Raw genomic sequence first — 13,234 nt, 5'->3', positions numbered from 1 at the left:
ATGTTTATTTTTTCAATTATTCTGTTCCCAGTATGCAAGAACGTTTTGAATGTATTGAACACATCTGTAAACAGGGTTTGTATAGGCTAAACGTAAAAGCTGGGTCAACCAGAAATAGCTTTGCTAGAGCTTACTTTTTTGGAGCTGGGCCCTACTTAACATTGAGAAACATTATCTAGCTGCATTTGGTGTATCCATGCAGATGGATGAACCCAGATTGCTCTAAATACATGGACATTTTGGTATAATTAAAGAAATGGTGAGCCTTAAGAACATGAAAAAAATGACTTTCAATACAATCACCCAAGCGTTCTGATGAACCAGATGAAAAAAATAGTTTTGAAAGTTCTCCAAATTTTAGGGTGTTATGAATTAACATAATTATAGAAAATCCGGCCTTGCCAAAAACAGAATCAATGGAACTGACATTGGCCCAGTTTTCATTAGGCAAATGTTATCTCGGTATTTCTCTACATGTCTTCTAAAACCTGACTCTGTACCTCTGCTGGAGGTCTCTGATTTTGGAAAAACAGCAATAGGGGCTAGTTTTTTCTCTTACCAAAAGGTTGTTGCATGGAATTCTTTTCTACTTTACATTAGCTCCACCAATAATGTGTTATCATCAGTGACAAAATGGATACTTGGCTGTTTGGAACGTAGGAATTCTTACAGGCAGGTGCTGCTAGTACATTTTAGGTGTCAGTACAACTCTAAGACACCCTTGAGCAATCACATGCTATGCACATTTTAAAAGTAAATAATTAAGTGGAAGAGAGCAAGACCTGGAAAGGAAGTGGAACTATCGATGTAGGAGACCTCCTATCCAGAGAGTACATCAAATCGTTTTTAGAGGTACAGCCTGAATTAGGAGTATACACCAGTGGTGCATTGTTTAAATATTTATATAAATAAGGTACTGTTGTTTAATAATCCAGACACCAGATGCATGATCAAAGGGTTTAGCTGGTCAGTAAAAAAAGCAAAGGATCTCTTTTAGATATGTCATCCTCTTTACAAGTCTAGATGGGGAAAATGGCTATGCCAAAATGGAAAGTAAGTGGTCCAAGGCTGAATTCGATCAAGACAAACTTGAATTGGCTCACTTATATGAGAACATTGACACAGCAATCAAATTATATTACACACCCCAACTGATTAATTCTTAGTAGATAGGTACAATGCCTAATTATACTCTCTGTAAGACACATATAGAACCATTGGTACATATGTTTATAGAATGTTATCAGTTCCAATATTTTTTGTTGCATTTGCAGTTACAATCTACTTTAAGACACGTTATCAGAAGACATGTGGCGAGAACTGCCAAAATGTAACTTATGGCAGTGCCCAAAAAAAGTAACATATTAATTGGGCTAGAGAACACCATATTCTTTCCACTGTAGGAGCTATAAGAAAGAGAATGAAGGATACCAGGCTACCAAAATAAGAACAATAGCACCTTGAGAGAAATGTTACCATGTAAGAATAGGACCAGTAAACAGCATGAAAACAATTGGGGTGCCTCTTTTGATGAATTGACAGAATGGTAAAGGTTTCCTGATAAAGAGAGAATCAGCAGGACATGTATTTGACCCAAGTAGGAGCACTTTAAATTAATTTGCAGGCACTTTGAAGGAAATTTCTGTGTTGAGGCTTTTGCACTGTACTGATAACAGTACTCATGGCACATTAGATGTCTGAGATTAGCACTTTGTAAATATCTAAAAAGAAGAATCTAGCTCGAAAACATTTACAGGTGACTGGGTTTGGTAATGGAATAATATCTTACCGTATAAACCGACACTGGAAGCATATAAACATAGTAAGGAATTTGATAATTTATATAAATATCAGCGGTTTTAGATCTGAACTATAAATATAAATGTAATCACATTGTTTCAGTGATGGAAAATTTCTGCCATTTTCTGTTTCCTATTTTCCTTTCTTGAAATTATATGATATAAAAATTTGGAGCTTTTCCTTGATTAAATAAAAAATGAAAATGAAAAACCATTGATGTAGTGGCAATATAAAAGTCTCAATTATATAACTGTTCTAAATAGTATCCAGATATGGTTTGGATCACAAATAATGTCCTCCTTCTTCTCTGTAGCAACTTGAAGCAAAACTCCACAAGGTAGAATGTAATATTATTTAATTTACATTGCGTGCTGACATCATTCACAATGTAGATATTGACTAAGTGTACATTTTCAATAGAACAACTGGATCATTCTTTCTATTCTCCATCAGTGTAATTATCTGTTTTCTTTTGAGTAGATCCTTTGATTCTTGTGCACTTTGTCTGTTTATGATGCTTCACCTCATGGAAATCAACACAGTCTCTAATGACATTTTCCTTGCCGACTTCCACTAGCATTGGAAAGATCCTAAGGGCCATCAGAGACTTATTGGTCAATCAAGCCCTTACCCAAGCCTGCTCTCTCCATACTCATGCGAAAGGCACCACCCTAGACTGGATCATCGCTAAGGAATCAGCGGTCAAACTTGTCTCTATTGACCCATGTGATTGGTCTGACCACCACGCTATCACCTTCCTCCTGCCTAGCACACACAAGACATGAACACCACAACCTGTGGTTCCCAAACGATGGGTTAGAGACACCAAGAACCTTGATCACAGGAAACTGGTTGCGTGCTGTGAGACCGATCTCCCCCCACCCCCTCAGTGCACTTCAGTCAACAACCTCGCGGATCATTATTTCTCAACTATATCCGACATTCTTGATGACTTTGCTCCACTAAAACTAAAAAGAACCCAGATCAAAGACAGGAATCCCTGGTTCAATGGATCCCTCAACAAGTAGAGGAGATCCCTTCGACAGATTGAATGAAACTGGAAACAACACCTGTCAGCAGCCCATCTAAAACGTCTCCACCAGGTAAGAAATGCCAACAATGAGAAAATCCTCAACTCAAAAAAAGAATTCTTCAGAACTGAACTTGAGAACACCAAGAATAGACCGCGCAAGCTATTTGACTTGGTCAAACACCAATCCAACAAACTAGCAAAAACCTCCAAAGAAACGCCTAAACCCCCAATATCATGCAACGAATTTTCATCCTTCTTTTGCGACAAAATCACTGCCCTAGGAAATGGACTTAAGTCTGCAATTCATCTCCAAACTTTGTCAGCTCTACCTCTTCTCTCAGCACTGTCCTCCCAAACCTCACCCAAAAACCAAGTGCACTGGTCCAACTTTAAAGCCCATGATGAACACTCTATCTCGAGAATGCTAGCCTCCTTAAACCCGAACAATCACTAAAATGATACTCTCCCCTCTAGCTGCCTAGCTGCCGCCTCTCATCCCTTCCTGGACTTCAATAATCAACGCTTCCCTCCTACAGGGTTCAATACCTGATTCTCTTAAGGCTGGCCAAGTCATCCTCATATTCCAAAAACCTACGCTGGATCCTGCTTCCGCCTACAACTATAGACCCATATCTAACATCCCACTCCTAGCAAAAGTTCTGGAAAAATGTGTGCAACAGCAGCTTAGCCTACACATCACCAACTTCCACCTTCTAGATGACTTCCAAACTGGGTTCAGACCTAGACACAGCACGGAAACCACCCTCTTCCACATCGTGTATGGCGCCTCCAAGCCGTCGACTAAGGCAAAACCTGTATCCTAATCCTCCTAGACCTATCGTCGGCATTCAATACGGTTAACCACGAAATTCTCCTTGAACGCCTCAAGCTCAGGATGAGTTTGGATGGCACTGTCCTTGAATGGTTTAGGTCCTTCCTCCAAAATTGCACACAGAGAGTCCTCATCAATGGTAATCTATCCGCTCCCTCTCCGATCACGGTTGGAGTCCCCCAAGGATCAACCCTTTCCCATACCCTCTTCAATCTTTGCCTTGAACCGCTCACAGAGGTGCTATGCTCCGCCATATCTCCTACCTTATGTACGCTGAAGATACACAGATCTACATCAAAATCTCTTCCCCTGAGGATATTCTCTCCTTGAATGAGGCCTTGAAGCTGACTGTCCACTGGCTCACTACCAACCAGCTTAAACTTAACGCAAAGAAAACTGAATTTCTTTTAATCTCCCCACCCAAAACCAATCCAGACATCCAGGAATGGATCAAGGCAATCACAAGGCTAAACTGCCCTCCTATGATTGTTGACTCTGCAACATCCTGGAATAACCCTTGACGGCAGACTTAACATGCGGGCCATATCAACTCGATGGCCAAACCTGCCAGATTCCACCTGAGTTACCTAAGAAACCTGAAACCCTTCCTCAACGCCTCTGACCTAAAAACGGCAATCCAGGCACTAGTCATTTCAAGACTAGAATATGGATGCTCCACCCTCACAGGGCTACCCGAGAACTCTCTGGCCCCATTGAAAGCCTGCCTCAATGCCGCCGCCAGACTCCTAACTGGCTCAAAGAAATTCAACCACATCTCTACACACCTCAAAGCTCTGAACTGGCTTCCCATAGAAGCCAGAATCCAATTTAAACTGGCCTGCATTACTCATAAAGCTCTTTACTCCAATTCCACTTCATTTCTCACCCAGAAACTCGTGATATCGGAGGAGCCAGAAATGTCTGATCTGCCAGAGACCTTTTGCTTCAACCAGCACGCTTCCGGAAGAAAAAAACCTACAATCGGGCCTTCTCTGGGGCTGTTCCAAGAATCTGGAAATCTCTCCCGCCCGCAATCAGAAGACTTCCGTCCTTGGCACGTTTTAAAAAGGAGACCAAAACTTTTCTAATGGGCAAATTCCTCGCCTAACGATCACATTACAATCACCTCAGCGACATGTTACACCTACCACTTCGCTATTATCCAGGGCTTTTACGGATGATACCTACCCTGCACTCCTGGGCACCCACCCGAGTTGAGACTGCGTGCCTTCGTTTATAATGTATCTACAAGTTTTCTTTGTTTTTTTTATCCCATACGTATCCGGGACTTTAGACTGCATGCTTTGTCCTGGTATAATGTATCTACCTATTTTACGCAATTGGTTCCCTCTCTTCCTAACCCTTTTGTTTACCACCCTCAATCCTGTAAAACACTCTGACACCCTCACGAGTCTGGTTCACTCTCTATAAAACTATAACATAAATAAATAAATAACGATGCAAAATGCAATAGTTACAGCTTTTATAGTTTAAATGTAAGTTTCCCTGCTTCTGTGTTAGCCAATTAAGAGTATTGTTAATGATTTCATGCCATGATATAGCAAGAATGTTATAGAAGATGAGTACCTGGAGCTTCTCCATTTGACATCTGCAGGTTGGAAAGAATGGAGAGCAGAAGTTCAGTCCTAGCAACACAAGCATGCAAAGATGTACATGAATTGAAAATACTACAAGTAGTAGAAATTAAGCATACAAGTTAATAGATATACCCACAAAATAAACATTGCCAGGTGTATATTTTAATATCCATGAGAGCTGACATATCCTTGAAATTAAAGGAAAAGCATGACCAGACAGTGTCTCAGCCCCCAAAAATTACTCCCTCAATGAAATCCTATTTTAAGGCCAGGATAGACCTGAACAATAAAAAGGGGGAAAGACGCTGTGTGGCTTTTAAGAGCTGCGCAAGGGAAGACATAAGGGACTCAGGAGTCATAGAAGTAGGCAGTCATGGCAGCCAAAGTGTGTCAAGGCTACACCCAGCAGTCCCCCTCAAAAATTATTTCATGTCTGGATATAGAAGAGTCAAACTTGGAGAGGGAGGCTGATATGGTGGAAGTAGGAATCACCCCATGCAGCCCTAAATTAGATGCCGAGTCAGGGAGAGATGGGAAAAAAGGAGTGGATTTGGTTCAAGGGATGTTAGGCCAACTTGCCTAAGAGATTAACGATCATTTCTCAATCTCGAAGTCTAATCAGAAGGAGATTCAGTCTACCAATACAAGTCTGGAAGTAAAGTTAGAGAATCTAGTGAAACTAACACAGGTTTTAGAATTCAGACTAAAATAACTTCAGTAGGGAGTTCAAGGAAATAGCCAAGAAGTAGTATGCTTGAAACAAAGGGAGAAAATACTGTCGGACAAGCTAGAGAAGTTGGAGAATAACGCTAGGCGAAACAATGTCAAAATCTTCGGGGTTGGGGAAGGTGTGGAGGGAACCGATATTGAACTTTTTGTGACACAACTTTTGAGAAGTGCTTTCCCATTGGAAGAGAGTTTAGCTAACCTTGAAACAGAAATACAGCAAGTGCACAGAGAACCCTTTTAAACTACGCCCAGGGAGAAAAAGCCTCCGCAAGACCTTGGTGAATTTCCTGTCCTATACCATGAAAGAGAGGGTACTAAGTTTGGTCCTGAAAGAGAAATCACTGCAAACATTAGGAGCTACTTTCAGGATTAGATCTGATGTCTCTAGGGAAACTGCAGGCAGACAATGGCAGCTGGGGAACAGAATGGGGGACATGAAAGAGCTTGGTGCAACTGCTCTGCTCAGATTTCAGGCCACTTTGAAAGTGATGTGGGAAAATAAAATGCACAATTTTCACGACCTAGAAGATGTTGATAATTTTATAGGGCAAATGAAAGGGGGGGGAGGCTCTGGAAGCATGAAATAGAGCTAGGAAATAAGGCATTGGTACTCCCTCAGGGGCTAGCTCAAATAGGCTGTGGAAAGGCCTAGTTGTAGGGTAGAGAGGGTTCCCAAGGTGGGGGAGCACTAAGGGTGGGGAGCAGTGGGGAAAAAAACCAAAAAAGTTAAATACTCCAGTCGGTATAGTAGGAGTACCACTTAGGAGTAGTTGTCACAGAAAAAGGAGGAAGGATGGAAAAAGGAAGGAGATATTTTAAAAAATGAGCTCAGGGGCTTAAGGGTCATTGCCTTTAGAGATATTATGCTGGAATGAGAATGGGCTGAGGGTTAAAAAGAGAAGGCACACAATCTTGCAATATTTAAAGCAGCATAGAGCACAAATAATTATGTTACGGGAAACCCATCTGAGGAAACATTAGTGTAAAGATATGTTTTTGAAACAATGATGGGTTGAAAGCATTATTGTTACTGATCAATTACACTGCACTAAAGGTGTAACTTTGATATTTAAAAAAAAAGGCAGGAGTGGAGTTGGTCCAGCATTAAGCGGACAATGGGGGGTGTTGGATTGTAGCTAAAATAAATAAACATAAGAAACTATGTACGTTAGTGAACTATTATGGCTCAAACATAGATGACGTTTCGTATTTGGCTCCGCTTTTATCCACCTTAGTAGAATTTAAAGTGCCTGCTATTTTAGGAGGGGACTTTAACATTCTCTTAGATAATAATTTGGATACATCCTCTGCAAGAATACAGATTAACTCCCTCAAAATGAGGGTATACTTGGTTGATATGCTGGAAAATTATAATATGTGTGATGTTTTTCGTAGAACAAGGGGGAACTGCAGCAGCTATATCTTCCAAAGCAAGAAAAACTGCAATTTTTCAAGATTGGATTATTTCTTCATGGACTGGAAGGAGGTGGAGAGAGTGGCAGAAATTAAACACCTTCCTATTCATCTCTCAGATCACACAGCCTTGCTTCTAAAAATTGAATTGAGGGTCTCACTGGGGCAGAAGAGGTGTACAGTGAATAGAAGGATTTTCTTCTCAGGTAGTTGCAAAGCTGGCATATGACTCAGGCGAGTTTTTTCACCTGGATCTTGACATCAATGCCCTTGCATGTGGTGTGGGATGCTTATAAAGCTTGGCTAAGGGGGAAACTCAAAAGTATATCAATAAACGGGGCAAGGAGAGAGAACATTGAATTCTCTAGATTAGAGGAAGGGCTGGGAAAATAGAGATGAGGTTGAAAAGAAAGACTCTGAAAGGCAAAAGACAGTCATAACACTCGAGGAACTGCAAACAAAATTTAAAGCAAAGATAGAAGAGAAAGTTTGGCAATCGTCGGATGCTGGCAAAACTAGAGATATAGTGCAGGGCGAGTTCTGCGGGAAGACAAGGCTAGAGAGGAACCAAAATTATATCAGGAAGATTAAAGTGGGCAAGGTTGGACATACCACGGAAGAGAGTAACAAGATAAGGGAGGTCTTCAGAGGGTTTTTTTCAGGATTAATACACCAAAGACATTTTAGTAAATAGAGTGTGTATAGATGCCTGGCTTAAAGATAAATATCTCCCAAAACTATCTCAGGAGCAGCAAGGGTTATTGGTCAGGAAATAGCTGAGGGGAGATATTGGCAGTAGTAAGAAAAATAAAAAAATAAAAAAAGAGCAAACTCTACTCCACCATTGCAGAGGAGATTATTCCAATCTGGATTAAACTTTTTAACTCAATTTTAATAGAAGGTTTGCAGATACTGTAGTCATGAAATGAGGCAATGATAACATTTATACCGAAGCCCGGTAGGCACCTTCCTCAATGTCAATCATTCTGCCCTATTTCCCTACTTAGTAGTGATTATAAAATCTTCACTAGAATTTTGGTCGCATGTATTAACAAGGTAGCAGGGTATTTAATACATGAAGATCAAAAGGGGTTTATCCCCGGAAGGCAGCTGAGAGAGTTGAATCATGCCTTGATTGGCACTATAGATTTAGCCATAAGGCAGGGGGATCTCCTTGCAGTAAAAACCTAAATGCTACCAAGGCCTTGGACCAGGTTAATTGGAGTTACCTTATGGCAGCATTAGAGAATTTTGGAATGTTACACCTCTATAATCACGCTAGGGCCTGATTCACAGAACTAACTTAAGACAAAATCCTAAACTTACTACCATTTTGGTATTCACAGAAGGCACTTACTCATTTTGGTATTCTAAGGAGGCACTTACTAATTTCGGTATTCACAGAAGTTAGGAGTCCTAACTTTAGGCCTCCTAAATGCCTTCTGTGAATACCAAAAGTCTTAAAGTTAGGATTTTTCTCAGTTTAGGAGTAGTAACGTTAGGACTCCTAAATGCCTTCTGTGAATATCGAAAGTCTTAAAGTTAGGATTTTTCCCAGTTTAGGAGTAGTACAGTTAGGACTCCTAACTTTAGGACTCCTAAACTGAGAAAAATCCTAACTTTAAGACTTTTGGTATTCACAGAAGGCATTTAGGAGTCCTAAAATTAATCAATAACACCAACAGTTGGATTTTCACGCAAATAGTCTGTGAGATAGTGCCAGTAGTCCCGCGGTCTAGATCTGGTGGGCAGTTCCTCTTCATAAGTGTGCAATGTGTCCTGACAGTGTGTCATGTCTTCAATCCAGCGTTTAACAGGCGGTATATTTTTACTGTCCCAGCACATGGAAATTCTGCGTTTAGCTAGCAACAATGCCACCATGCAAAACTTACGCTTTGAGGAACGCACATTTGGTAAAAGCCCCAGTAAACAAATTTTGATAGTACAAGCCACATCTACCCCCACCATCGCCATCAACAGGGCCGTGACCCATTCCCAATATATGTTTATTTTCTTACAACCACATGCTAAATGGATAAAATCAGCATGTTCATAACCACACCTTTCACATCTTGCGTCTGTGTGGAGACCATACTTATAAAGTTTCATAGGTGTATAGTATGTCTGATGTAAGTATTTGACGTGAATTAATCTTAGGCTACCGTTAGGCTGTGGTAAATATTTTACCGAATCTATTTTTCCGTATAATTATCATTACAAGACAGCTCATAAAAATAAGAGGCAGAGTCCGTGGTATCTGAGTTTTACGGGGTTTATTAGAAAAACCTCGAGGTTGGAGATCAGGTTCCGTCACCACTAGGGTTCGGGAAGGGATAGTCAACGTTTTATTAACATTACACATTATATATAGAAGAATAACGTCATTGAATCCAATACAGTAGGCGTAACAGGTAAAAAGGAGAAGATAAGAACACATGTGCGTAATAGGAGGCGTGAAAATAGGCGTACACGAAGGCGTGCACTTGTACATGTCAGAGGAACGTCACAAGAATCGTCACATGTGGGTGGGTGCATAGAGAAAGTTGCAGAATCAGCAGAAAGTGCGGATGCGCGCGCAGCTAGCATGACGTGACATGGATGTGTAACTGGGGAGAACTTTAACACTAGTAGAAGAGACAGAAGTCTGGGATGTCAGAACGACCTGGACCTATAACATATCTGATATCTTATGTTTAGAGGATGTTTTATCTGGAGCAGAAGGTCTCTCGGGCAGAGGCTATTCTATACTGAATGCTAGTGCGTGCATATGTGTCTACGTGTCTACGTGCAGGGGCATGGGCCTCCTATGGCAACGGGAACTGTAAATTACTCGCATGGAGACAGGAAGGCTTGCTCTTTGCTCTGCAGCTGGAGAGATGTTTACCTAAATCACTAGACAGGAATGTATTTTCGAGGAGGCTGAACAGATAACTTGTAGGCAAAATACGGTTTTGGCAGGCAGGCCAGGTTTGAGCCAGGCACCGCTTCGCTTGGCAGGAAGTAAGGCAGAGGTCAGGGATACGCGTCCATGCTGCAGCTTTCAGAGGCAGGAGGCAGAAAGGGCTCGAAAGCAGAAATCAGGGCCTAGCTCGGCAGAGCCAGGAAAAACGAAAAAGTGTACCATGTAAAGACGTTGGCATGGTGTGGTTAGGAACTGAATTATCGATCCATTCATGGTGGACCTGAAAGAGGACATGTTAACGTTGGACGCAAATGTATTTGCGTCTTCATATTCGGTCATGGAGGGAACTTACATGTACTTAAAGCACGTACATGGAGCCGTTGGGGTACACGTTAGGGGACACACTTGACCATAAAAATGTCAATTACCTCATTCCCTCCTTGTCCCCTACGGACCCTTCATGATATATCAATCTTCATGAGTCCATCTATCTGTTCATATAACATCATTTGCTCATCTTTTTTCATTCGGGATTTGGAACGTGGACTTGGATGGGGAATACATGATGTGGCGCACAAGCCACAAATCGCTGGCCCACATTGTTGACATAGGCAACAACTGAATACTATGAGGAGGGCTATTCCAAGGAAGGATAGGACTTTCCATCCCCAGGCTGATATCACGCTCCAGAGCCAACCGGACCAAGTCCAGGTGCCTGGATTCTGATGTATCTGACTCGCAATCTTGTGGAGCCGAGTTATGGCTCTATATACTGACGGTGCATTGTTTGGAATGAAAACACAACAGCTGGATCCGATGACTCTACAAGCCCCGCCCCTATCTGCCAGGATGACGTCAAGGACGAGACGATTTTGAAGAACGACAAGTCTCATAGCAGACTGTTCGTCTGTTAAGTTACCTAGGGCAAAAGTAGTTTCGTTCACTACAGCTTCAAGGGTTCTGGTCAATCTACGTATCAGTTTACTATTCGAGACAGTGCCTAAATAGGGAAAGAATCCTTTATTGAAATCTGTGTATTGTTCCCATGTTGTTTCAGTATAATCGACAATTGGGAGATCTCTCTTGGGCCTAACATGAATGAGATGGGAATTTCTATGGTAATCAGGTGGGGCTAGAAAAACAGGTGGCAATAGGAATGCAATATAACAAGTACCATCCCAGTCTGGAGGTAAACTTATATAAGCTGTATGGTCACAAATGAAATAGGAATGTCGGGAAGCTTTGAATGTAGACTTGCCTTTATCACTGAATTCAATAACTGTATTACAATCGCTGTGTCCTAAATGTACTGAGCCCTTTTTCCTAACGCATAGATCACCTTTCACTGGCAGGACTGTAATTGAAGGTGAGTTCGAACTAGTTTCTGACTGGGCATTCAAAATCATGAGGTTAAGTGTAAAATTACCTAATCCATATACTTCATTTTCTAGATCGGTACCTGTCATTTGGGGAAGACCCTCCTTGTCAGGGAAACATGTCTTATGCATAACTGTGTTCAGGTCTCCCCATATCCAATTACCTTGGGAAACATCAGACTTACTGTCTAACGAGGACATTAATGTAAACCATGCACCACACGAACCATTATGTGTAAACGGATAAGGGAAAAGAGGCAAGGCTCCCGTCATTTTCTGGTAGGGAGGGAGTCGGCCACATATCCAGCAGTTAGTAGCATTGCTGGTCTGGTGAGAATGATGTTACATACGGATGAAGGAATTGTTACGCAGTGCAAGACGGTAAGAAAGCTCGTGCGGAGGCAGATCACTAAAGGTGTGGTCTGCAGAGTCATTGAAAGAAGAGTGTGCGTGTATAGGAAAATATACATGTAACATATAGCTTAGGCATATAATCGTAAGACTCAGAAAAAACATGATAAGTAAAGTAACGATACATCTGCTTCGCAGATTCTTGCAATATTTCTGTTTCTTGATCTCCTGTCTATCTCTCTCATTATGGGGGTCTAGCTTGTACATGTCAGGAACCCGTCTAACCGCTTCACCCAGGGGGGACTTAAACAATTAAACTGTCTGACTTACTAGACCTCAATTTCAATTTGTACTCCTGGGACAGAGTTTTCTCTACCAAGGGGAGTTTAGTATCAGTCTCTGGAATGTGAAAGTCTTGGGAATCAGTTTTTGGCGGAGGTCCATGGAATCGTTTGATATGACTGGAATGTACCCAGCCTTTCCTCCCCTCTATTTTCACTGCAGTCCTGGTTGTTAACAAAACAATCTTCGGCTCCTTCCAACGGGGCTCCAGAGGGCTCGATCGATCGAAATTTCGGACCACGACGACATCTCCTGGAACCAGTTCATGTGGTTTCACCTCGGTGTTGTCTGGGAAGGCTGCTGCAACCTGCGAACGACATGATTGTAGTGCAGACATCAAGGAAGCAAGGTAATCTGTCAGCATGTTACTATCAACATCAGTTATTTTGCGTGGCAGAGGCGTCCCCCACATATTCGGTGGCCAGCCAAAAACCACCTCATACGGGGATAGCCCTGATCTAGAATGGGCTACCATTCACATATAGAAGAGAGCAACTGGAAGAGCTACTATCCAATCTACTCCTTTCTCTTTACACACTTTGGCAAGACGTGTTTTCAGAGTCTGATTGTGTCTCTCGACTAGTCCAGCTGCTTCGGGATGTCTAACACAGTGGAACTTCCACTGATATCCTAACAAAAGGGAAACTTGCTTCATCAACTCGGACGAGAATGGCTGTCCGTTATCTGAATACACGACACGAGGCAAACCATACCTCGGGAAAAATTCACGAACCAACTGTTTGGCAGTGGTCGGGGCAGTGTAATCTGGGACTGGATATGCTTCTGTCCATCGGGAAAGTGCACATACAACTACGAGGACATACTTGAATCCTTGACAACGTTCCATCTGGATATAAT

Source organism: Lissotriton vulgaris, chromosome 7 (assembly GCF_964263255.1).
Source record: "Lissotriton vulgaris chromosome 7, aLisVul1.2, whole genome shotgun sequence".
Lineage (NCBI taxonomy): Eukaryota > Metazoa > Chordata > Amphibia > Caudata > Salamandridae > Lissotriton > Lissotriton vulgaris.
Note: the sequence above shows the minus strand (reverse complement) of the source record.